Source organism: Lissotriton vulgaris, chromosome 8 (genome assembly GCF_964263255.1).
Source record: "Lissotriton vulgaris chromosome 8, aLisVul1.2, whole genome shotgun sequence".
NCBI lineage: Eukaryota > Metazoa > Chordata > Amphibia > Caudata > Salamandridae > Lissotriton > Lissotriton vulgaris.
In genome coordinates this window covers 341,263,952-341,291,442 of record NC_141696.1, presented here as the reverse complement: position 1 = coordinate 341,291,442, position 27,491 = coordinate 341,263,952, and the positions used below count along the sequence as shown (strand labels likewise).

Sequence of the window (27,491 nt, the reverse complement as noted above, 5' to 3'; positions counted from 1 at the left end):
CCGGTTTTCATCAGGACCACAAATATTCTGAAAAATGAAGAGACCTTCGTCAACATACAACTTCTGACTAAAATTGATTCGCAACCAATCAATCAACACCGGAGTCTGCTGCCTACCTTGTGGATGAAGCAGGAAACTAAGTCGAGTTCAATAATGAGGGTGTTTTTAAATCAATCTGAGGGAGACCCAACAAGACATCACATAAGCAGTCAGCCTAATGTCGATTGAGGCTTACTCTACTGCAGTGGCATGTGGAAAATGTTCTTACCGGTTGGTGGAGTCTCTGTGTAACGACCAATTCACTTAGTCTGTGTGGAGTCCTTCGGCAGCAGCAAAGTCAGATGCGGGAGCATTGCGTAATCGGCACAGGCTCGGTCCAATGCTCACCGAACCTAAAATTCAAGAGGAAAGACCTTTCAGGACTCCTATCCCAAACACGCTCTTTGATTAGTGGCCTTGCAGTGGTGATTACCTGGATAAGTTCCATTGTTCGTGGAAACTGCCTACAACACCTTCGGCTCTGGCGTGTGGCGTTCGTACCCGGAAGAGTCCGGGACATGACCGGGCTGATGGGAGCTGTTGTTTTAATGGAGCGTCGACAGCTTTTTTGCAATTGGTTAAACGGAAGAACGGAAGACATCAAGTTCACTTGTAACTACTCAACAAACCGGATTACATTCCTTGATGTGCAAGTGTATGCATCAGAAGGGAGATTGGCAACAACGCTTTTCAGGAAACAAAGTGATAGAAACAAGGCGCTGCACTATACAAGTAACCATCCTAGAAATTTACGCCAAAACCTGCCATTTGGGCAATTTATGAGGATACGACTAAACTGTACCTTTAAAGATAAATATTTTCAACATGCAAAAAATTTACTTGACCGTTTATCGGATCGAGGATATCCTAAAAAACTTTTGAAGCATGCTCTCCGTCGCGCATGGTGGGTGCCGCGTGAAACATTGCTTGAAAAAAGACCCAAACTGGATATGAAAAGAATGGTCTGTGTGACTGCATTTTGTCCAAACGCAAATCAGCTAAAAAAGATTATAAATCAAAATTGGCATTTGGTAAAGAACTTGAATGAAGGGTTACGCCAGCCACCTCTTTTTACTTTAAAAAAAGAAAAAAGCATTGCTAATTTTGTGGTACGAGCGGCTTTGCCAAAACTGGAAGGACCTACATTACGGAGTATGATGGGGCTTGAACCAGTAAAGGGCCACCCTAAATGTGGTTTGTGCGTCTGCTGCGAACGGACCATCGAAGGGGAAGAGTTCACGCATGAAGGCATCTACTGGAAACATGATACATTTTCTAATTGCAAAACAAGAAATGGGATCTATGGGATTTTTTGCCCATGTCCAAAATTGTGCATAGGTAAAACCAGCCAGGCGGTGCGGCAACGCATTACTCAACATAAATCAAGATTGCGATGGAATGTGGTGAATGCCCCCTTAGTGAATCATTGGCAGACTAAGGAAACACGCCGAGAAAGACTTAAGATGGACAGTGTTGTCCAAAGTCGAAGTAGATTCCAGAGGCAGAGACGTGGAGGGTAAATTGAGCCAACTTGAAGCATTACTTATTATGAAATTTAACACAGCGACACTCTGCCTCAATGAAGTGTCAGAAATTTTCTGCACATGAAGCATTTAAACTTGTAGGACTGTACCAAGATGATAATTCTGATGGCTGCTTCCAGTATGGGCTAAAGAGAAAGGAAGCATATCATTAAAGAGGACACCTTCTTGGCCACTTATCTCTCGATTCATACTGCATTCAGAGCGGTTGGAACTATAAGAAGTGCCACCTCATAAGCAATTCTTGGACATTTCACAATCATACTAGTATTGAGCCTTATTGTGAGGCATCCGCTGTCTAGAGTTACCACAGCAGAGTTTGGATATCAATAACGTTTTACGGAGAGCAACTGAGGACCCAAACAATTTAAATATTTGAACACATGCCGGTCGGTTCTCTGCGACCTGGCATTTAATTGCTTAATCATGTCCTCTGCCTGAGAACGGTTTCGTGGGTATTTATTTTTTTGTGCCGGACATTCATTGTATCCATGTGAGCGAGTATGAGTGTGTACTACACCCACGAAGTTTCTTTGGTAACATTGGATACCTGAACTACAGAGGGCCCGACCACGTGACTCGCGATCAACGCTCCATTAAAACTACAGCTCCCATCAGCCCGGTCATGTCCCCGACTCTTCCAGGTACGAACGCCACACGCCAGAGCCGAAGATGTTGTAGGCAGTTTTCACAAACAATGGAACTTATCAGGTAATCACCACTGGAAGGCCACTAATCAAAGAGCTTGTTTGGAATAGGAGTCCTGAAAGGTCTTTCCTCTTGGATTTTAGGTTCGGTGAGCATTGGACCGAGCCTGTGTCGATTACGCAATGGTCCCGCAGTTGACTTTGCTGCTGCCGAAGGACTCCACACAGACTAAGTGAATCGGGCGTTACACAGAGACTCCACCAAGCGGTAAGAACATTTTCCGCATGCCACTGCAGTAGAGTAAGCCTCAAAAGACATTAGGCTGTTTATGTGATGTCTTGTTGTGTCTCCCTCAGATTGATTTAAAAACACCATCATTATTGAACTCGCCTTAGTTTCCTGCTTCATCCACAAGGTAAGCGGCAGACTCCGGTGTTGATTGGTTGCGAATCAATTTTAGTCAGAAGTTGTATATTGCCGAAGGTCTCTTTTCATTTTTCAGAGTATTTGTGGTCCTGATGAGAACCGGACAAAGGGTCTGGTTCGAAACGCGTCGACCCTGTTTTTTGTATCCCTGTCAAATGAATTGTGGTTATTAATTAATTTCTCAATTTAACGAATTAAGGCGCTTATGTTTGGATAACTGTTCATTCAGAACTATTCCTACATCTGTCAGAAGTGTTTTGGAGTGATCATTTGACGTGGGGATTAGTTTGTGTATTCACCAGTTAAATTAGCACTGGGTTGTGATATGGATGACAAGAGTGAGAATGTGTTGTGGAAGGTTGTAATGTTTGTGTGAGTGAAAGTTTTTTGATTGGTTGGGGGTGTCACTTTGAAGTGTAGATAGTTGTATAGAGGACTTTGTCTCTGTTGTTGGACTTATTGTCTTTCTACACATGTTTATAAAGTGCTTTTTATAAAAAATGGTTTAATTGGCTTTGAAATAAAAAACAATAATTGATGGATTAATTTCCAAGCGCATTTATGTTTTATTCATATATGCAGATGAAAAGTGTTTTTTCATGATCATTGCTCAGTATTGGCAAGTGTTTAGTTTTTACGTCCACCACCTCTTTGGCATCTTAATTTGGTTCTCACCCAGCTCAGGAAGCATTCCTTCGAACCTATTCATCGGACGGACTTGAAATTTCTCTCCTGGACGGTGGCTCTTTTACTGGCCTTGACTTCGGCTAGGAGAGTAGGTGAACTACAGGCACTCACCATTCAGGAACCTTTTCTACAATTTAAAAAAGGGACAGTGATACGCTGTACCAACCCAAAGTTCATACCGAAAGTGCCTTCACACTTTCATTTGAATGAGCCGGTCATACTCAAAACTTTTTTGCCTCAACCTACTACTCCTGCATAGGAAGCACTGCACTCACTGGACATTCAGTGGTGCTTAAAATTCCATCTTTAACTTACTAAGTACTTCAGGAGGTCACCTCAGCCCTGTATCTTTCAGTGCCCCTCGTAAGGGTTTTCCCCTTTCCAAGCAGGGGATTGCTCATTGGATTACCTTTGCTATCTAGTATTGCCACCGAGCAGCGGGCAAGCCCCTTGAAGGTCGAGTCCATGCTCATTCTTCAAGGGCGATTTCTTCTTCAACAGCCCTCTTTGCCCCAGAACCTATCTGGGAGACCTGCAGAGCAGCAACCTGGAGCAGTACTCGTACATTTACAAGACATTACTGCCTTGGTTCGGCAATGTAGAGTGATACAGCAGTGGGCCAGGCAGTCCTGAGGAACCTCTTTCATTAAGTGGTGAGCTTTCCCTTTCAACCCTCCTTCCGTCTTTCTATTTATGCTCTTTTCACATTTTTTGAAGTGAATTTGCTAGTTTCTTCCTTTTTCCTTATGATTATAAATATGTTTAATGACCATTGACTTTTGGTTCTAATTGTTAATAATGGATATATAAGAAATCAAGGTACCAAAAATGTGCTCATAACTGCTAGCTAATCTGATTCAAGCATGGGAATCTATGAAAGTTCCAATACTGGAGTAAGAAAACAAGTTACTTACCTGTAACTTTGGTTCTCCAGTATTGGAAACTTTCATAGATTCCCATGCGACTCCCCCTCCTCCCCTGGGAAAGATCGGCCTTCGGCATCTTCAGTTATGATTACACAACGGCTACGAAAATCTGAGGGTCTGAGGTTCAATCAGGAAGGTTCTAGGGGGTAAAGCTAATCTAATTGGTTGTTAATTTTATTTGGTCTCTTTTACAAAAAGAGGTGGATATGTTACAAAACTAGAATGGGCCTAGGCCTTGTTTCTGTTTTTGTAATGGTTTTTATTGCTATTTTATGTACACCGGGTACTCCCATCTCGATGAAGGGGATTGATTCAAGCATGGGAATCTATGAAAGTTTCCAATACTGGAGAACCAAAGTTACAGGTAAGTAACCTGTTTTCTCATCTGACGGACTGCACATCGTGTGTATGTGATGCTTGGAGCGCGACCATGACTCCAAGACGTGCTCCAACTCCCAGGTCATGACACGGAAGGCTTTGATGGAGTGATCCCTGAACCTGCTAGTGGCCTGGCACGCAACAGAAGTCGCATCCCATTTGAGAGGAAGGTCTCCGGACTGGTCCAGGCATCCGAAGTCCTCTTCGTCCCAATCCAAATCGTCCAAGCACTCCGGTAAGAGGCACAAAAAACCTAAACAATCCAAGCGTGCTTCAACTTCTCACCTGTCTGATGGCACGGCTAAAAAAAATCTGCTTCTTAGGCGTCATTCCTCGGAGCCTGGGCAGACTCCGTGCATCCCCCAGTGTTATGGGAGACAGAGGGACCCACGCTCAAATCAGTGTTCTGAGGCCATGCAACTCATTTTTTAGTGGCCCAACTTTTGCTTGCCTTCCAGCCTGCTGGGTCGGAGGGGGCCCTATCTGGTTCCGCGCTGGTGGCTCTAGCTCCATTGAGCCCTCCTACATCGGTCTCTGCCATTACGACCTTCCCCGGTGCCAGCCCCAGCGCAGATGCTCCCAGCGTCACTGGTAGCCCCATACTGATCCCTGATGGCATGGAGCCGATTCGACCAACATAGATTTCGGCGCCTATAGGACCCCGGTATTCTAGGTCGAAGCTGCGGCGACCAACGTCTGCTATGGTGCCAACAGGAGTCCTGCATCCTAGTTCGGAGTATGAGTTCTATTCTGAAGGGCTAGGCCTTGGGGACAAATGGGAGGGATCATTGGACCGTTTAAAATACCAGTATGAACAAGATATGAACTGATGTGAGGAACTGGGTGATGCAAGCAGACTGGACATGTCTCCAGATACCGGTGTGCTCCCATCTGAGGCTACGGCTATGCAATGGTGGGGCAGAGGGTGACTGAGTCCTTGAACTTCATTTGCCCTTGGTGGAAGTAAAGGCCAACACTTGACAGACAGATTGCAACGGGAATCTCCTCCTCTAAAAGCCTACTCCCTTTCTACAAAGCCCTCACTGTAAGAAAGTGGCTCTGTATATGCTGGACCAAAGTAAGGTACAGTGTGCAAAGTCCCCGGAGGTATGGCAGAGGTTAAAGTTAGATATAACCTTACTCTCTAAAGTGGTAGCTTGGTCGAGCAGTAAGGCAGTATCAAAGGACAGTGTAAAGCATTTGTTGTACACAGTCAGCAAGTGGTCTCACACACTCAAGAACTGAACTCTAGGCCAATTGTTTTGTATATAAAAATATATAGTTACTTTATTTTAGAACCACAGTAAGTATCATAAGTACTTTCTCAGAATGAGATGTTTCAATTGAATACTTTCAAATAGCAGTAGATTTTGGAATGCAATAGTTACTGTTATATGCAACACAAGTTTATACACAAAATAACATTGAGCTCAATGGGAAGTTTTAAGTAAATGCAATAAAATCACTTTACGAATGGTTTTCTTACTCGGGGATGGATCCTGGATTCAGCCCAGGTGCATTTCCTGTAAACAGTTTAAATACATTGTTTTTGTTATACAGGCTATTTTTTAAGGAATATTTGTAAGTTTTGAAAATCGACACTTGAAAGAATTTCTAGCAAACACCAGGCAATGTATTCCTATAGAGGAAAATTGGGTTAACAGTAAATCACGGTTATAATTACTTTTCAGGTTCAGTGCTGGCCACAAAGATACAGCACTGGGATCTCTCCTGTTTGCTGGTGAGTAATTTCGTTTCTAGTGTTCGGACGATTTTTAAGGAATATTTGTAAGTTTGAAAAATCGACACTTAAAAGAAATTATCAGTGAAACCCATCCAATGTTACCCTATGGAGAAAAGCAAGTTATTGGTCTTTGGGTAAGTACTCGGCTGGCAGAGTTAAGGTTCTGGGGGTAGACTCGGGGGTCTCCCAGGATCAGGTAAGTACCGTTGTTACACCCTCACACCCTCAGCGGCACAGGGGCAGCCGGGTCCAGAGTCAGTAGCCCGAAGTAATTCTATGGAGGATAGGGGTCTTTGGTTGGTCTCTGCTAGCAGGTAGACCATGCAGCTATGGGAGCTGAGCTCCTGGTCCCTTAGACACGGCAAGTGGGGAAATAGAGTAGGATATATGCTGCACTCTCAGTTGCACTCCAGTGGCTGAGTGCAGGGTGCTTTTGGGCCGTTGGGCGACCAATGGATTTCAATGGGAGACTTGGAAATTTTACAAAGGATGAAGACTCTGGGACGGAGATTCTTCAGGTGCAACCACCACTTCGAGAGGTAAGTTGGGATCTTGGAGGATAGATGGACACACAGGAGTTGGGCCCAGGGAACCGTGGGGTGCCAGGTTCAGAGGTATCGGGAAATCTTACCCTCAGCTGGTCGCGGTTGGAGGGGTCCCTTGTTGTGAGGCTGCAGGCTTCGTCAGGAGCATCGAGGATGGTCTTTGGGTACTGGATTCCGGGTCACAGTCGCCGGCGGGACGTCCTCATGGTCTTTGTCCTCTCAGGCCCTGGCCTGGCTCAGTGAGTGCAGAGTGTGCTGGATTCGCGGTTCCTGGCTGGCACCAGGGGTTGTTGCTGTTTGAGCAGAACCACTGCTCTGGGTGTCCCAGTCTTTAGATGAGCAAGGCAGTCAGGTCCTCCGGGGTTTTCGAGGTTGCTGACCACTGGAGATGCCGGAGTTTCGCAGGAGCAGGTTCAAGGATCGACGGGCCTGTAGGGCTGGAGCCAAGTCAGTTGGTGTCGCCCTCAGGTCTTCTTTCTTCTTGGTCTTCTTGTTTCAAAATCTGTATCGGAGGTTCAGGGTGCCCCTAAATACTAAATTTAGGGGCTTGACAGGTAGGGCAAGGGCAGGGAACAATGGGGTCCCTGTGCTGGGGTGAGAACACCCCTTATTCTGCCACTCTCCAGTGGGAGGGGGCAGGAGCCTAGCTCTGATTGGGTAGGGCTCCCCATTCTCAAAATGGCGAGAGCCCAGAGTTGTGCTTTACCTCGCCTCGTCCAGCTGAGGGGTGGGGTTGGCAGAGGCTGGCACACCCCCTTTCCTTCCTGTGTTTTTCCCGCCTGTCTTCCCTCCAGAGTGGGGGTCAGAACCGGTGGGGGCCAGTTGCTGAGTACAGCAAGTGGCCTGGGGAAGCTCACAAAGCTGGCATGCCTTTAAAGCTCCCCCTGCCCATCCTGGGGGAGGAGACCTAGCACCTTGTTCCAGGATGTGCGTTGTTGTAGGCCCAAGAGAGCAGAGGGCTCTCTACCCAGGGGTCCAGCAACATGTCTGCTGGCTTGGCAGCCTGTCAGGAAACTGGTTGTAGGTTAGTTTCAGGGGGCAACTCTAAGTTGCTCTCTGGCTTGCATTTTACATTAAAACCCACACTGGCAGCAGCGTGGGTTTAATGTGCTGAGAAGTTTGGTACCAAACTTGTCAGTCTTCAGTGTAGCCATTATGGTGCTGTGGAGTTCGTTTAGAAGACTTTCAAGCACCATATACTCTTAATGGCAGCACTGCACGTAGTGCCCAGGAATGGACCTGGGTACTGTAGGGGTACAGGTCTCATGCCCTTGTACCCACACCACTGGCATAGGGCACCTAGCTAGAGGGGGGACTGAGGTATGCCAGGGCAATTTGTTGTGGACATGACACACAGGGATATGTGCCATGTCGAGACTGTGGTTTGTTCTGCACCAAGACTCTCAGCCTGCAAGGGCAGTGTGTGTGTGTTTGTGTGTGTGTGTCAGGGTACAGGGCCCCTAAGGGTGGCAAAATAGGTGCTGCAGCCCTTAGGGTTCTTCTCTGGTCAAGGTGTCCTGGGTACCTAGGGTACCATTTACCAAGGGCTGACATGTAGCCAGAGATGCCAATTGGGTTTGTTTTTGGGGGAAGGGACACAGGCCCTGGGCACCTGATTGGCAGGAACCCAGGGCATACCAAGGAAAAGTGCATCGGTTATCAGGCAAAAAGTGTTCATGGGGGCGGTACTGCAACAGAAACCCACTTTCCTACACTCACCTATGTCCTTCTGGGGATGAGGTCCAAACCCAAAACACGGGCTACTGTGAATAGGATAATTGCCTGCCACCACTGCCCCAGGGGACCCAAATTGCCTCACCCAACACACTGCTTGTGAGCGCTTGGTGGTCCAAGCCTCTACTTCCATGACGCATTCCCTGCCGCTCTCCCGAACAGGGAATCCAAGAGGCTGGACAGCTTGAGAAAAGAAAAATTCTTCCGCAGTTTTGCATTGCGGTCTGTGAACACTGCAAGCTTATTGGGCCATTATTCCCACCCTTTGTGGGAGATGGTTGGCAAATGTTACCAGAGGTCCCGAAGGAGGTCAGAGACATTCTTTCTTAAGCAGTTACAGATCAGAGAGATGCAGCCACGTACACTATGCCCTGTGGCTTGGACACGACCGACTCGCTGAGCAGAGCGGTTTTGTTGACGTTGGCCCTAAGACGCCACGCCTGGCTTAGAGTAGCTGGCTATTCAGGGGATGTCCAGGCTTCCCTCATGGCCATGCCCTTTGATGGCACCAGTATCTTCGGAGACAAGGCAGACTTAGCGCATGAACGTTTTAAGGACTCGCAGGCTACGGCCAAGTCCTTGTGCATCTCGGCCTCCCCAAATTCCCAGTATGCATTTAGCTCCTTTCATGACCATGGAAGGGGCTTTCAACTGCCCTGTCCCAGCCACCAAGCTGCACAAGCTCCCTGTGCTCTGCTTGAATGAGGGCCCAGTTCCTACTGTCCTCGCGGGTCGGGTAGCCAGCGGTCTGTTTCAGCCCCCCACCACCCTGGCAGCTACAGCTTCCTGACCTTCCTAATCTTGCCCTTTTAGATTATGGGCATCATGTTGATGGCATTATCAACAATCACCTCCACACTGGCAGTCCATAATATCGGACAGGTGGGTTCTGCAGATTAACCGAAGGGGCTACTCCCTCCCCTTCGAGACTGCCCCTTCATCCATTCCACCATCTTATAGCCCGCTGACAGAGGATCATCTGTCCCTGCTCCGGCAGAAAGTCATGGCTCTCTTGGCCAAGGAAGCCAAAGAGAGGGTTCCAGTGCCAGAAGTAGGCTGTGGTTGCTATTACCGCTACATTCCATTCTTGGAAAAGGGCAAGGACCTTTGTTCTATCCTAGATCTATCAGCCCTCAACTACTTCTTCAAAAAGAAGAAATTCAGGATGCTCAAATTGGCTTAGGTCTTGTCTGCCCTAGACCCAGGAAACTGGATGGTAGTGTTGGACTTGCTGTAAGCTTGGTTTCACATGCCCATCCTGCCTGCCCATCGGCGTTACCTTCGGTTGACTGTGGCCCACGAGCACTTTCAGTTCACCGTGCTCCCTTTTGGCCTTACCAGTGCCCCTTGAGTGTTCATTAAGGTGATGGTAGTGGTCGCAGCTCATTTGCATTGACCATGTGTGCCAGTCTATCGCGACGACTGGCTGTTGGAGGGGGGCTTACTCCATGTTTTGATATTCCACCTCCAAACTACGGTCGAACCTCCTGCATTTTCTGGGGTTCACTGTCCACATGCTGAAGTGTTCCCTAATTCCCTTCACACGCTCCCTTTGATGCAGTTTCCAGTGTATCCTCCCGAACTATGAGTCCAGGATATTCAGGATAAGATGCTGATTTTTCAGCCTCTGTTCTAGATTTTGGTGAGACTGACAGTAAGACTGCTGGCCTCATGTTCTCCTGCATCCTGCTAGTGACACATGCTAGATGGCTTATGTGGCTCTGCTGTGGGACCTGAAGTTACAGTGGGTGCAGCATTGGGATTCTTTCCAACATGGTCCAAATTTTGGCAGGAACAGCAAAGGAGAGCTGCAGTGGTGGCTCACGACCAGTGATTGGGTCATAGGCAGCCCCTCTCCATTTCCAACTAGACCTTACTGTAGTGACAGATGTGTCACTCTTGGGATGGCGTGGCACTTGAGAGAGGTTGAGATCCAAGGACTCTCGTCTCCCGCGGAATCTGGACTCCACGATCCAAGGACTCTCGTCTCCCGCGGAATCTGGACTCCACATCAACCTGTTGGAGCTCAGAGCAATCAGACTGGCTAAAAGCCTTTCTACCTTCCATGAATGGAAGATTAGTACAAGTGTTCATGGATAACACCACCGCCATGTGGTACTGCAACAAACAGCGCATGGTGGGGTAGTGTACCCTTTGTCCAGCCATGTCCCTGGACATGGCTGGAACAAACCTTTTCCCTGGTGGTTCAACACCTTGCAGGCTCCCTGAATGCCATGGCGGACAAACTCTGCTGTAATTTCCTAGCTGATCATGAATGGCGTCTCCAACTGGAGATGGTGCAAGGTCTCTTTCAGCAGTGGGGAGAGCCTAAGTTAGATCTGTACGCTGCCACCGAGAACACACAATACCAGCCTTTTTGTGTGCAGGATTTTCCAAGGCGGCTTCCACTTCGAGCTGTTTTTGTCTTACGTGGGCTTAGGCCTCCTGTATTCCTTTCCGCCCATGCCAATCCTGCCCAGTGTTCACAAGAAGATCAGGAATGACCAGGATCAAGTCATCCTTGTGGCTCTAAACTGGGCATGTAGAGTCTGGCATCATGATCTTCTGAACATAAGCATTGCTCTCTGATTAGGCTGCCCATTCCGGAGGATCTCCGGTCACAGCAGCAGGGGAGGGGTCTACCACCCGAACCTGTAAACTCCTTGCCTTCTTGTGTAGAGATTGAGCGGCAGCAGTTGAAAGCTGCCTCCCTTTCTGATATTTTGCTTTTTATTTTGACACTTGCACTTCAGTGTTCTGCTCTAGGCATTCTGAAAGGGTATCTTTCTGCCTTCTTGTTGCTGCATGACCAACCCTCCTTATTCAAGTATCCTATTGTATATAGATTTCTGAAAGAAATTTTCCGTATGTTCCCACCTTCCCCTTTCATTATGCCTCCGTGGGACCTTAATTTGGTTCTCACATTTCTGATGTGTGCTCCTTTCGAGACCTTTCACAGTTGTCTTCTCAGGCTGCTGACCATCAAAACAGCCTTTCTTGTGGCCATTACTTCAGCCAGAAGGGTGAGTAACTTGCAGCTTTATCATCCAAGCCTCCCTTCGCATCTGTTTTTCCTGACAAACTTGTGCTTCGCACTCTGGCCTCTTTCCAGCCAAAAGTAGTAACACCCTTTCATGTGGTCCAATCTGTCACCTTGCCCTCTTTCTACACTCCTCCACATCCCCAAAGAAGAGGTCTGACTCCACTGTCTGGACCCAAAAAAAGAGTTGTCGTAATACCTTGACCGCGAATGAGAGTACCGGGTGGGCGACTAACTCTTCGTGTGTATGTTGGTGCGAAAACAGGTCGGGCAGTGCAGGAACTGACCATCTATTGAATGGTCATTCTCTACATCAAGATCTGCTGCGCATTGTCAGAGAAGCAACCTCCTGAAGGCTTAAGAGCTCATTCCACCAGAGCTAAGGCTGCGACCACTGCATTTGCCCATTGAGTTCCAGTCCTGGACATCTGTCAGGCAGCAGTGTGGGTGTCCCTTCACACATTTACCAAGCATTACTGCCCGGATAGCCCAGTCCACAGCGATGGGCATTTCACCTGTTCGGTCCTGCAGGATTCGTTAGTCTAAATTTGTCTGCAGACCATCTTCAGGAGATGGTATTGCATGGGTATCTATTCAAAGGTAAGGAATCCGCGGCTAGATAGGTCTATCAGATAAACAAGTTACTTACCTTCAGTAATGACTTATCAGGTAGAGACAATACGGATCGCTTACCAACCCACCCATCCTACCCGCTCTCTGGATAGATTTCTAGGTTCAGGGTTCTCCTCCCTTTTCATGGCCCTAGTTTAGACATACAAGTGTCAATGCACTTCATTGTTCCACGCTTCATGCATGGAAAGTCGTTAAAAGTAACTTACCTCAGCGCGCTAAGGTGTCACCTATATAGGTGATGAGGATGTCACTTGCTGCCTGGACGGCGTTGATGCCGACTGACTGCTCGTACCGGCACACAGTGTTACTGCTCATAAAAAATCTTCTGGTTCCATTCTGATGCTGGTGGAAATTGAAAGGTAAGGCATCTGTGGCTAGATATTGTGTCCACCAGATAATGCATTACCATAGGTAAGCAACTTATTTTGCCTGCAGTTGTCTGATATCTGGATCCATTGTCGAAAGAGTCCGCAACTTCAGTATCAGCGATTGCGGTTCAAAGATTATGAATTGAACTGGAGTGGTTACTTAGCATGACATAACTTGTATTGAGAATTAATGTTGGGGCATCGTGCTTTTTTTTAACTGATCGACTCACCAGCAAGACTGTAACTTCCACCTGTCACTTTACCACCTAGCCTGCTTGGTGAGAATTTAAAAATAAAGACTCTCAGGTACCACTGAGAGTACTTTTTGGCTTATCACCATATGTACTTTTGTGAGCCCACTGAGAAGGAGGCAAATGGTACCCTATCAACCTAATATGTTTAAAACCTCAAAGTTTTGACTACAGAGGACTCGAAGAGGCCATAGCCCCGCTGCCATGCCTAGAGCCCCTATTCTTTGACCCATAAACAGAGGTTTGACCAAAGACATAGTCTTAGCACGAGACAGAGCACTGCTCTAAAACGAGTCCGGGTGTTGAGCTCAGACTAGCCACAACACGGATTGAGCTTCTGGTTCAGCTCAGTACTCTCGACCCTGAGAGACCCCCCTCTGCTCCTCTAAATGCTTTTGCCCAGGTCTTCGACCCTCGAGAGCAACCTGCTCTGGACCATACTAATTTAGCATGCGAAAGCCTCTCCTTAGGGTGAAAATGCATCTCATGCAGTTATCCAGAGGGCAGACCACCATCAAAAAGTAAAGCGTCATGTCGTTGAAGAGGACAATTTTCTGCTAGTGACACACACAAGAGACACATAAGAGATAATTTCAGTACTTGCAGTGCTTAAAAGTATTAATGTTAAGGACCCAGTAAAGGTAGTCATTCCCCTAGGGTGGGAACAAATATATAAGCTTTCTCCCGATGACCCTACATACATCAGTGGACATGTCTCACCAGGCACCTTTTGACGAGAGATAAAACATATGGTGGGGGCAGCCTCTGAGAGGAGTATTGCTAACTCAGTCGGACTACTTTTTCTGTTACAACAGATATCACTGGTAAGAGAGAAAGCAGTTGGTAAAACTGCTATGGGCATATTTCAAAAGGGGCAAGAACTGGTGACAGAGGGGAAGGTAGTCTCCATTGCCAACATCCGATGCACCCTGAATACCGCTGACACTGCTTCAAGGCAGGTAAAGACTAGCATTGTGCTTTTTCCCCTCGCATGGCTTATGATGTGTGGATTCAAGCCTGAGGTTCAACACCGCCTCATAAATGTTTTTTTGATGAGGAGCTTCTCTTCACACTACATGGGGACTAGAGGATTGGGAAAAAAGACCGCTCTGAAGCTATGGGTGCCCTGTAGACGCAAAAATGTATGCCTGCCTTTCTCATTGGAGAAAGAGGGGGCGACATAGCTCCTACCACACTTCAAAGACAAGGATATCAGCTACAGCAGTGATTTCAAGAATGGCACACTTCCCAAACCTATGAAATAGGTGGCTACTTTGGAAACTGAAGAGAAGTTGGAGTTGGCTCCTGTTGTTGCACTTCCACCACCAAATAGTGACTCGTCCTCTAATGCTCCCCATCATACATCACCTGTTTGGGTTGGGGGGGGGGGGGGGTGAATACGTTTTGAAGCATGTGTTTTGTTTCTTGGATTCTCCCTTGGTTGGATCCAGAATGGTGTCTTTTAGTCCCTTCTTGCTCTTTTACTTGAGACTTCTCGAACATTTGGTGCTATTTCTCTCCCTTGCATAGCTTTAGCCGCATGACTTGGAAGCCTCTTGTCAAGGTCTACATCTAGAGATATTTTTTTTCCGCCTTTGGTTTGGAAGCAAAGCTGAGAGCTCAGGAGTCAAAGAAGTGAAGAAAGTGTTTTCAATGCAGGAACCGAAAAACCACCAGAGAATCCGGAGAACACTGAACTGATGAGACATCCTGAGGTGATGTGAAAAGCACAGAGGAAGTTTTTTCCTCATAAGGACCTCAACCATGTAGATCACCGAATGATCAAAGGGTATGGAGCATATCCCCTTTAGATTGTACCTAAAGTTCCACCACAAGTTTGCTCAGAAAGCCAGCCATGAGGTGTGTAACCTTTGTCTGCCAAAGAACCACAGCTCTAAGGGGTACCACTCATGCGCAGAATTTCAACCCGATACCCCGAAGACAAGGGGGGGAAAAAGGTGTGCACACTACACCATGGAATAGTCTTGGCACAAGCACACTTTCCTGAAGGACCGGGGGCTGTTAAGTGACGAGGAACCCTGACAAAATGGCGATAGGGAAAGGCTTCAACGCTGAGGTGGTCATCTAGGTCGAGCAAGAGAAGCATCGTAGGAGAGCGCCATAAGAAAGTGTTGGTCACCCCACAGGGGCGAGGATTTGATGAGAAGAAATGCTTAGACTCCAAAATCTGTTAAGACTACCCCGATACTGAAAATGCCAGCAGTCCAGCGTAAGCACAAGCCTAAAGGACCCCAGTGGTTGAATTCAAGACTCGCTTGGCAATAAACCTTTGTAACTGCCTTGCTCTTTGAAAGGTGATTGTGAGTGCAGGAGTGGAAATGGTTTCTCGTGAGAAGGAAGCTTTGATGAGCAAAAAGCCATAGACCAGTGGTCTCCAACGAGTAGCTCGGGAGCTACTGGTAGCTCGCCAGTACCTTCAATGTAGCTCTCGGAGATGAAGCTAAGCCCAATATCAAATTTGAAGAATAGGTGCCTATTAAAGAACGCTTCAGAAAAGGGGGTGGTGATGAACAGAGTGTCTGAATTAAGCAGACCACTCTTACCCAGTCCAAAGATCAGGGCTTGATCCATCACCGTTATTTATCTCACTGCACCATCCCAGCTCAGAACCTGGCTATATGCAAATCAGTCTGTCCCTGGCCCAGTGCATCATGGGAACAGGGCAGACTAAACTACCAAGCCAATTCTTCACCAGAAAGGAGACAAGCTACCGGGGACCGGTTTCTGGCATTTCAGCCGTCTTCGGCCCGGCTTGCTTGAATCCTGATGGTGCAGTGAGAAAGGGACTCATGTCTGAGTGAGTATACCCTGCCACACCTATAGTGGCCAAAAACGATTCAGAAAAGGGGGTGGTGATGAACAGAGTGTCTGAATTAAGCAGACCACTCTTACCCAGTCCAAAGATCAGGGCTTGATCCATCACCGTTATTTATCCCACTGCACCATCCCAGCTCAGAACCTGGCTATATGCAAATCAGTCTGTCCCTGGCCCAGTGCATCATGGGAACAGGGCAGACTAAACTACCAAGCCAATTCTTCACCAGAAATGAGACAAGCTACCGGGGACCGGTTTCTGGCATTTCAGCCGTCTTCGGCCCGGCTTGCTTGAATCCTGATGAGCTAAAAAACGGTGTTGGATCTAGCCCTGATCTCTTGACTGGGTGAGAGCTTTCTGCTTAATTCAGAGACTCTGTCCCTCACCACCCCTTGTTGTAAATATTTTTGTCCGCCCTAAGCGTGGAAGGGTATTCTCAGATGTGAGACCTTTGCTCATTGCACCATCAGGATTCAAGCAAACCGGGCTGAAGACGGCTGTAATGCCAGAAACCGGTCCCCGGGAGCTTGTTTCCTTCCCAGTGTAAGAATTGGCTTTTGTAGTTTGGTTTGCCCTGTTCCCATCATGCACTGGGACAGGAACAGACTAATTTGCATACAGCCAGGTTCTGAAACTGGGATGGTGCAGTGAGCTAAAAAACGGTGTTGGATCTAGCCCTGATCTCTTGACTGGGTGAGAGCTTTCTGCTTAATTCAGAGACTCTGTCCCTCACCACCCCTTGTTGTAAATATTTTTGTCCACCCTAAGCGTGGAAGGGTATTCTCAGATGTGAGACCCTTGCTCATTGCACCATCAGGATTCAAGCAAACCGGGCCGAAGACGGCTGTAATGCCAGAAACCGGTCCCCGGGAGCTTGTTTCCTTCCCAGTGTAAGAATTGGCTTTTGTAGTTTGGTTTGCCCTGTTCCCATCATGCACTGGGACAGGAACAGACTAATTTGCATACAGCCAGGTTCTGAAACTGGGATGGTGCAGTGAGCTAAAAAACGGTGTTGGATCTAGCCCTGATCTCTTGACTGGGTGAGAGCTTTCTGCTTAATTCAGAGACTCTGTCCCTCACCACCCCTTGTTGTAAATATTTTTGTCCACCCTAAGCGTGGAAGGGTATTCTCAGATGTGAGACCCTTGCTCATTGCACCATCAGGATTCAAGCAAACCGGGCTGAAGACGGCTGTAATGCCAGAAACCGGTCCCCGGGAGCTTGTTTCCTTCCCAGTGTAAGAATTGGCTTTTGTAGTTTGGTTTGCCCTGTTCCCATCATGCACTGGGACAGGAACAGACTAATTTGCATACAGCCAGGTTCTGAAACTGGGATGGTGCAGTGAGCTAAAAAACGGTGTTGGATCTAGCCCTGATCTCTTGACTGGGTGAGAGCTTTCTGCTTAATTCAGAGACTCTGTCCCTCACCACCCCTTGTTGTAAATATTTTTGTCCACCCTAAGCGTATAAGGGTATTCTCAGATGTGAGACCCTTGCTCATTGCACCATCAGGATTCAAGCAAACCGGGCCGAAGACGGCTGTAATGCCAGAAACCGGTCCCCGGGAGCTTGTTTCCTTCCCAGTGTAAGAATTGGCTTTTGTAGTTTGGTTTGCCCTGTTCCCATCATGCACTGGGACAGGAACAGACTAATTTGCATACAGCCAGGTTCTGAAACTGGGATGGTGCAGTGAGCTAAAAAACGGTGTTGGATCTAGCCCTGATCTCTTGACTGGGTGAGAGCTTTCTGCTTAATTCAGAGACTCTGTCCCTCACCACCCCTTGTTGTAAATATTAAAGAACGCAGCACTGCTGATCTCAAGATCCTAAGAGTGACAGCCAGCCAAACCTATGGCAGTAACTTATACTAAATACACAAACACACAAAGTATCGGCCTATAGGGCCTGCCACTTGACAATCTGTATCTAATCTCAATATAACTAAGGCACAAGGAGATTGACCGTCTTGTATCCCTGCCTTATCAGTCACATGTGTGTGACCAGTGGACCATAAAAGAAGTACAACAGTAGTAGCCTGAGCAGTAAGGAGTGCTGACCCACCAAAGTGTGGGACTGGAGGAGTCAGAGTGAAAGTTTGTTAGTTGGGTGTATAACCAGCTCAAGACCTGAGGAGAACAGGGCATGAGTCAGACCAGAGAAAATGAAGAGACTCATCAGCATTTATGTGCGTCCCTAATAAACACTATTGCTGCTTGAAAGCTACGCCTGGTGTCAAGGACCACCAAATGTCTATGCTAGCCGTCATCATAAGGGTGTTACCTATGACATAATTGTGCCCATTCCTGGTATAATAGTGCCAATGGCATAATAATGGTCATCCTGGACTATTTGTGGTATTTTTGATCTAGTTGTGGTATACTGGCAGCCATCATTTTCATACTGGAAGAATGGCTGGCCTACATTTACATATTCCTGGCGTAATAATGGTCATGACTGATATATGGTCTCTGCTTTGACCCTTATGGTTTCAAGCCTTGGCCCAACTGTGGCCCTAGTATAATGGTGGGCATTATTGGCATAATACAGACCTCTGTGTTTCTGGTCCAGGGAGGACCTGGCTTGGCAGTTTGGTCTGGACTGTTCCCATAAGGCACAGGGTCAAGACTGATTTGCATACGGCTGGGTCTAAACTGGGGTGGCATGGTGAGAAAAGGAACAATGGATTTAACCTAGATCTAGGTGCCAGCTGCAGTGATAAACATGCCCTTTCCAGAAAAGAGTCTCTTCAGAAATGCCATGGATTAAACCCTGCAAAGAATGAAGGACAATGAAATTGCAAAGGTGGTACGTGCTTGCAGTTCAGTGGCCTCTTCTGGTGCGCAGCTATGCCATGGAAGTGAGTACCAGTAAGGAAAACTTCACAGCCCAACACCCCTCTCACTTTTACATCACAGGTCGGCACATGGAGCACACCAGGACAGTAGGAGTAAGTTTCTACACTAAGACTGCCATTTTGAGGGAGAGCCAGCTACCGAGGAACTGACCCATGGGGTTGAGTCCAATTAACAAGTGACTTTCTAATGGAGTACCTGTAGAGACAACACCCGTATCGGGTAGGGTCAGAGAATTCATCCAGTAGTCGAAAACAATCACCTCCAACAAGTAGATGGTAACCTTAACTTGACATGGCTATTGTATAGAGCGATTACAAAGCCTGCCAACGAACAGGGCAAAAAAAAAAAAAAAAGTCTCGGTTATCTGAAACAAGGCAATAGAGAAGGTGCCAATAAAGCGAAAGCACCAAGTTGTCTACTCACTTTAGTACCTCGTACCAAAACCAGGGAAGACACTGATACCCATCCTAGATCTCTGGGTGCTGAACAAGCTTATCAAAACACAAGTTCAACATGGCAACACTACAGGATGCCAGTCTGTCTCTGTGAAAAGGGAACCATACATAGACCTCAAAGCTCGACAGCTGATGCAAGAAGATCCTGAGATTCATCATAGACCGCGTACTTCGGTCATAGACAAGGTAGCGAAGTTGTAGACCCGGTACATAAGAGTTTTCACATTAGGGAATAAAAACTGCATTAATGGTTTTTACAAAATGTTTTGCTCTAATAGCAGCACACCTGAGAGTGCAGTTGATCCATGTATGCCCATACTTGGACGATTGGCTGGTAAAGGCAAAGTCATTCAGACAGTGCCAGCACAACATAGATTCAGTGATGCTTGCCACATTCTACTGTTTTCCCAGAATACAACCCTACTGTCAAGGACTTGACTTTCCTGCTAGATGAAGGACTTCCCTGTGCCTCAGTTAAGGTACACAGGTCAGCTATAGTGATGGATATGAGGTGTGATAAAGGAAGCTGTTTTCTCAACACACCAGTTATCACAAGACACATAGAGGGTGTGAAGACAATAGCACCACTAAGGTCTACAGCCACACCAATGTGAAACTAAACCTAGTGCTGACGCAAACCATGAACACTCCCCCACCCGCCCCCCCCCCCCTGGAGCCTTCGCATCTCATAATGTCCCTTTTTAAAATATTTTTGTATTGAAAACTAAAACAGTTCAAAGTACATGATATATAACATGGTAAATAACATCCCAGAACAACTCCAGGTTTCATCAATAGTGTTTGGTCGAATAGCAGAAAAATTATACATGCAATTTCATTGTGGCTTTTGTCAAGTCCCATGGAGATATACTGATGCAACTAAGCTCTCAGAAGCCCCCTATAGTACTTCCATAGGCCCCACACTTTTTCAAATTATGCGGGCATCCTCTCCCCTCTTACACTAGGAGGGTTAGTCTCCAATCCTAGACTAACCACTTGGCACCTGTGCACCAATCCATATCTTTACTCCAGTGCTCAAGCTGAGTCTTTGCCTCCGATTCCCACAGTTATGCAATATTCCGTCTGGTTACTATAATTCCTGCATTACAAAATAAACGTCATCTGGTGCCTGCCTAATCCACTTCATATGCTAAGGATAAGTTTTTTACTTGTGAGCAGCGCAAGCCTCGCAGTGTCTGTTAGGGCCCCTGTTATGCCGAACCAGTCTGGATGTAGTACAGGGCACTCCACCAAAGTTTGGAGAAATGTGCCCCTCTGGCCATATCCCCAGAGACAAACATCAGTGTCTGCTCTACTGATCTCCATCAACTCTCATGGGTACTCGCAAACATTTTGTCAGGGGTCAAAAAGTTCATCTTTGGTGTGACCGAGGGCTGCATTGATGCCAGTGTAATGGCAGTCAGGGGCGGAGGAGGTGTAAAGTAGTCGTAGCAGAAGCGACTCATGTACAGCTAGTGGTTGAATTGCACCTGGGATTAATCCCAGCTTCCACACTTAACCAAATGTGTGATCCTAGACAATTGTTTAATTTCACTTTGCCTATAGACGGTCAGGGTTGGGGCTAGGGGTGGTCAAGAATGTTTTCAAATTCGTGTTTGAAAACTGTCCATTAAAAAAACAACTTTATGTGCTTTTGATAGGCTGATGTGAAAAGGTTCTGCAGGTTAATGAAATAATTTTTTTTTGTGCATATTTTTAAGGGACTTCATCATATTTTTTAACATTTGCACGAAGTCTTTGAGTTTTAGTGATTTGTGAAGTAAACTGCAACCTACTGTTGCTATTCAACCAGGGGCTGCATATAAAGGTCAGGAGGGCTGCACTATTTTTGTTCCCTTCAGAACGGTTTTATAAAGAGCATGTCTAAGTCGTAGGTACCAAAAACATCTCCCTCCAGAATCGCATATTCATCCTTGAGTGCCTGAAACTTCATGTACGCACCCACCCATATATCACCCAGTTTACTTTTCCTCTATGATATCCCCCCATTCAAATCTAGATAGGCGTTGCACTTCGTCCACTCTCCAGGATTCCCACAGTGGCATGTCCCCCTGTTAGGGTCGAGAACTACCCCATCTAAGTGCTCTTTCCCATATGTGCAGCACCACCTTAAGAAATGTCGGCCACTTAGATTTTCTGTTCTTTCCGAATATGGTTGTCATGTATTCTTTCAGTCCCATTAATGCTTGCTCATGCTGCACAGAGGGCTCATTTTGGTTAGCAAAGAACCAGTCATTTACTGCAGCTAATTGTAGAGCCCAGTAGCATGTCCTAAGATTTGTGATGGCTATGCCACTATCAAACACTCCACAGAGTAACTTGGATAGCGCTATTCTTGGAACACTGTTATTCCACAATAATTGCCTCAGTTCCCTGTTTACACTCTGGAAGAAGCTTCAGAATGGCCTTGTTAATCGCCATCACTGCAGACACACGCAATGCAAGAACCGTACCTACCTACAAAGAGAAAGTGGTAATGTGAACTAACCCACAGTTTCTCACAAAGGTCATTGTTTCTCCTAAAGGTGATTTCACACTTTCATGTCAACCAAGCCATTCAGTTTCCGGAGTTTTTTTTCCCCAGCAAACAAAATCGAAAGTAGAAAGGGCCCTGCATTCTTGAAATGTCAGAAGGGAAGTCCTGTATTACCTACAGGAAACTAAACCAAGCAGGAAAGGAAAGCAATCTTTTGTCCTGACAAAGGGTTCACCAGACACCAAGGAAGTATAGCAAGATGGATAGTCCAGACAAACCAGACCTGCTACAAGGCATCAAGAGTGCCACTGGGGTAAACTAAGGGCACACTCAACGATAACAAAAGGTGCAACACTTGTTTTCTTTGCAAACAGGTCTGTAAACAACATCAGCCTGGCGGTCACACATTCACAGAGAAAACTGCGTGGACAAGCTAACAAGGAAGCAGGCGTGGCGGAAAAAGAACCGAGAAACCGATTTGCAAATACATGCACATTACAACCCAGCCTTCCAAGGCAAGAGATTAACACTGCAAAATTGGTGAACAGAATGTGAATCCTGAAAAGTTGTACTTCAAAATGAAATGGTTACTTTCCTATAGGAGTAGTTTTGCAGCTTGAAAAATTGGTTGCTTTAGGTAGTGCAACAGGGTTACAGTCTGGAGTTCTCCACCAACCATACTGCCTCGTCTACACACAGGCAAGTTTGCCTATGACTATTGCAAGAGTAGTACAGGGGCTAATCATAAAGCGTGCCTCTATCAGAGTGCTTCTTTATTCCAAAGGACTATAACCTGCAGTCTATCCCCAACCTCTTGCCATTAAACCAATACATCCTGTCGGAGCACATTAGGCCATGTGGCTACTCTTGACTTCAAGGATGTCTAATTCCACATCCCCTTACATCACTTCTGCCTGTGCTTAAGTTCAGCCCTTTGGACTCACAATTGCCACAGGGGTATTTGCCTAGTGCTTTGAAATAATGTCAGGATTCCTGATACTCAAAGCAATTTGTGTCCACTAGTACTCGTATAATTGGCTTATAAAGAGCATCGGCCGACAGCAATGCATTGACACTCAGGTCTGTGTACAAAAGCAGTCAGTGTGAAAGTAGCATCTCAAATCTATGCACATCCAACATTTTCTAGTATCCGTGTTAACTACTGTCAGGGAAAGCCTACCCAAATGAAGACCTGATGATGGCATTTTAAAAGCTGTTGCCTCTTTTTCAAACACACACAAGGTGATAGAGGATGCTTGCAATAAGTCTAACTGTTTGTAACCGCTCATGGTCCCATTCCAACCCATCGTTCTTTTGCCCACCATACCACCTCAGATTAGACCCAGCCATATGCAAATCAGCCTCGATCCTGCTCCAATAGGACAGTCCAGCCCAAACTGCCAAGCAAGGTCCTCCCTGAACTGGAAAACAAGCAATCCAAGACCAGTTTCACCCTGTTTTGGGGCGTATCAGTTGGGTGTGGCTTGGTTATAGTGGCATAGTGAGCAAGGGGACCACGTTTTGGGCATTCCAGAGGCAACTTAAGGCATTACTTGTAACACAAGGTGATGGAAAAAGGCTGGCAAGAACACTTATTATTGGTAATCACTCCTGCTAGCATTCCAACCTATTGTTCTTATGCCTACCACGCCACCTCAAGTTAGACCAAGCCATATGCAAATTTGTCTTTACCCTGGTCCTGGGTTGCTTTTGTTACGGTTTAGGGAGTGTCTGTCTTCGCAGTTGACAGTGAATACTGATCTGCATTTAGCTGGATCCAAACTAAGGTGTCATGGTGTGCAAAATAATGGTGTATTGGAATGCAGCTCAAGTAATTACCAGTGACTGCGACTGATTTAAGCATTCTATCCCTCACTTTTTGTATACTTTAGTGCCTGTTTTTCAGACACCACGTTCTGTAACTGTAAGGATGATAGTGAAACTGTTAGGGAGTCCTGTATTTTCCTCGAGAATAATTACATATTCTCCCAGTACACCAGAGTTTAGTGATGCTCTGGTCACCGCGGAGTGCCAATGGGAAGATCTAGAGTTGATGAAGACAATCATTCAGCAGTCTAAAATGGTGGCACGCGAATAACCTATTACACAGGCAATTTCTGGTTCCTCAACAGTAGAAGACCATTACTATATACACTTTGCTCAGGGATAGGGGCGCTCATCTTATACACTTGACTGTTCAAAGTACCTGTACATAAGAACAGCAGTTTTTGCTGATCAGCTACCTGAGACTTACAGAATTCCAGTTGATAATGTATGTGTTTTATACCGTCATTGGGAGAGGAGGAGGGGGGGGGGGGGGGGGCAGTCAGACATTTATACCTTAGGGATATGAACCCAGCAAAGTTGAAAATGTTTGTTTATTGCTGTTTAGGAAAACAGGTTGAACCACCAGTGCAGGCTATCCTTTGCTACCTACTGCACCTTCAATAAGCTAGTTTAGCTCACAATTCTATGTGTGTCCGCTTTGCTGCAGTAGCACCTTACATGCAGAACAGGGCACAATTGTCTCTATTCATAATATCTGTTGTCGAGGCCTTCATGGAGGGCCTTAAATTAATAATCTGTTCAAGAAATCTAATGACCCTGTCTAGGATCTCAATGTAGTATTGATAACATATATGGTGCCTAAATGTGAGCCTCTACACATTTGTGAAATGCAGTTTGTCATGGAAGTTTACCTTTCTTGTGGCCGTCACATCACAATGGAGAACTGAAAGCACTAACAGTGGAAGAAGCATTTATTCATGTACACATGGATAGCTTGGTCTTACGAACAAACCCCTAATTCCTTCCTTAGGTCGTTCCTTTTCCACATAAACAGGACAGTTCAGTTACCCCTTTTCGTCCAGTGGCCAGAGATAGTGGCAGAAAGGGCATTATCCACACACACTTTAAGTCAAAAGCTTGAATGTACTACATCAACAGAAAAGAAACCATCTACTAAACAAAGCAACTTTTGGCGTTTGCAAAACCTCAACTGCGGAACCACGTTCCTAAAGGTGACACTCACAGATGGACTGTTAAGTGTATGCAGGCGTCCTATGCTAAAACAAAGTGTACACTGAACATTATTTAGGACCCACTCTGTTAGAAAGAATGGAGCTACGCTGTCCCATGAAGGAAACATTACTTTAGCATACACCTGTAAAGCTGCCACTTGGTCAACACAAAACACAAGTTCACCAAACATTACTGCATGGATAGTCAAGTCTATCGAGAGGCTTTGGTTGACCAACTTTATTAGGAATCTTGTTCCTCACATCTCCATCTTCCACTCTCTAGACACCGTTTATGTGATATACTGCTTTGCAGCCTATGCACAGCATGTGTATCTACAGCAACAAATGCTACTGTCGGAAAATGTTACCCTGTAATCTGTTTGAAGAATGTAGTTTTCTAGTTTCACATGCACCCTCCCACTCACTGTAAATTAGTTATGATTTATGAGGTTTTTACATTTCTTGGTTAGTCACATTCCGTGTTCTGTCTCAATCTTCTCGCTGGTCATTCTTACATGCTTGAGGGAAAAAAGTCTGAGGGGAAGTCTTTGTCTTGGAGTAATGTGGCCTAAGGTATGAGTCCAGTTATCTCGAGACTGAAGACTTTCATGAAGAAAAACAACATGCACATGTCCCCCACTGCTCGAGGTGGCAAGAGTTTGTACAGCACGTACATCTACAGCAAGGTACGGTACTTGCTAATAGATGTTTACAAGCTAAGTAATATTTTCCGCCAATTTCGATACTTGGCCTCAGCATGTTGGCAAACTGAAGGTTTTGTGTACAGCCTACTATTTTTTTTTGAACGAGACATTTTTGTAGATGGAGGCTTCTTTCTGAAGATAGCCTTTGTTTTCAAGTGGGTCAATTGGTCACCCTTTGGACCTACTCTCCACTTTCTCCTGCTACTGAAAGGCTACATTTCCTGATCCTTGTAGGGCTCTCTGTGCTAATATCCAAGACATTTATCGGGTCAAAAACAAACGTTTCCTGGATTATGCTGGCTCCAAGTAAGGCAAGGTGTTTAAGAAGCAGACTATTTCCTGCTGAATTGCGCTGTACATCCACATCTGCTAAGCCTTTGCTAAGAAGGAACATACAGTAGGTGTCCGAGTCAATTGCACCAGGGCAAAGACTGCCTCTTCAGCATTATCACTTTGTTCTATTATTGGACATTTGGCAAGCTGTAAAGTGGACTGTTTTCCACAATTTTGCCAAGTTTCTCTATATTGATTTTGAATTCCAGAGAGAGAACCATTAGCCTGATCTGAGTTGCAGGACGTCCTGATTTCACCTCACTCCATTCCTTGGAGGCTCTGCTTGGGTAGGGAGTTAAGGAATCCGCCAGCTGAAGTATTCATCAGATGAACAGGTTACATGGAAGAAGTGACCTTGCAAATGTTTTGAACACTGCAATTTCTGTCATTCTCATTGACTCCATCTCCAAGCCTCATGGCATGGAAGAATGGATTGAAGCTGATATCAGTGCACCGGGGTTTCACAGCTACGTGATATCACATCTGGTGTTGAAGCTGAGGCGCTGACTATCGGGAGGGCAAGAGCTGGTTCAAGTTTTTGATCCTGTCGGTCTGGCCCTTTATGAAGAATTCAATAGGTGAGTAATCTGTATAGTCTGTGTAAGATGGCTTAGAAGGTACTGTTAATGTGAGTCTTCTACAGGTTATTTTGAATATTGTTGTTCTTTTTTGTGTTTAGAGGAACATAACTTTGGAGCCAGGGTATACATGAGTATCTAGATTGTTCTCGCAGAATGAATAAAAGAAATCTAAGACATTCTGAGCTATTAGTTATAAATGACAATATTTCTATGGTTGTGTATGCTAGATAAATATTACCATGGGTGTGTTGCAATACCTTCAAGATGACTTTCAGCCTCCATAGTGTAGTGCTGCGTGCAAAATCCTTTTTAGGCACGCAATTCTTACAGAGTATAGCATGTTGCAGTGCTAAAACATTAAACTTCCAGAGAGGCAGTGCCCTCCGTGATTTACTGGAGTAGTGACAATGGTTGTGCAGATTAAAAGGGGGGACAGTATACCTGAGTCGTTGTTTACTACATTTCTGTCAGCCAGTGCCAGGGATCTCTGCATGTTGCATATCCATGACTGATTGGGCTGTGGGCTTTAGAGGTTTATCTGCCTTTTTTGGGTAGATGCAACAATGTGTCCCAACTATGTAAGGCAGATCTACAGCCTTCTGTTTCTGCTGTAAAATGCTGATTGATACTTCTAACCTCAGATTCTTCGCCTTCGAAAATGTAGAAGTGTTCAGGGCTGCACTGTGCTGCTCTGCAGTAAATCCATACAGCCTTGAAGTTATCTTAACAGTACGCTCCTGTGTATCCTAAAACTATTCAAGAACGGGAGGTGAAGGTGTACGTCGTTAGTCTCCGAAGGTTTCTATTTGTTCTCAGGACTTTTCCCACATAGCATACTACAGTCTAAACACAGGTCAAATCCTAGGTGATTATGATACCATGTTCAAGAACAGTTTTCCCCAATCTAAGTGTTGATGGATTGACAACTGGATTGTCATGCAGAGCAATATTACTGAGTGGCTTTGCCAATTTTTGTTAACGGTAGATCTTTGTGTGTAAAAAAATACATGCAAAATAGGTTTCCTGGCAATAAATTGTCTCTCTTCTGTAGCTGTTTATTCGAATTGGGTTTGTTGTATTTAGAGAGCACAGGTATTATGTTTCTCACAGTACGATGGACAGCAGCACTGATACTGGGCTGAAAGAATGACGATTGCACAGAGTCAACAAAAAGGTTTTAGAATCCGTGTCAGAGGAGGATGATTTGGGCTCTAAAAGTGCATGATATTGTTACAAGTGAGCAACACTCATT

The 27,491-nt window shown here is 45.9% G+C and overlaps 1 protein-coding gene across 1 annotated transcript in view; it reads left to right on the top strand.

Moving 5' to 3' along the window:
- Positions 1-27,491, top strand: part of KDM6A (lysine demethylase 6A) — a 789,178-nt gene that overhangs the window by 314,695 nt on the left and 446,992 nt on the right. The gene's annotated exons all lie outside the window — the stretch shown is intronic.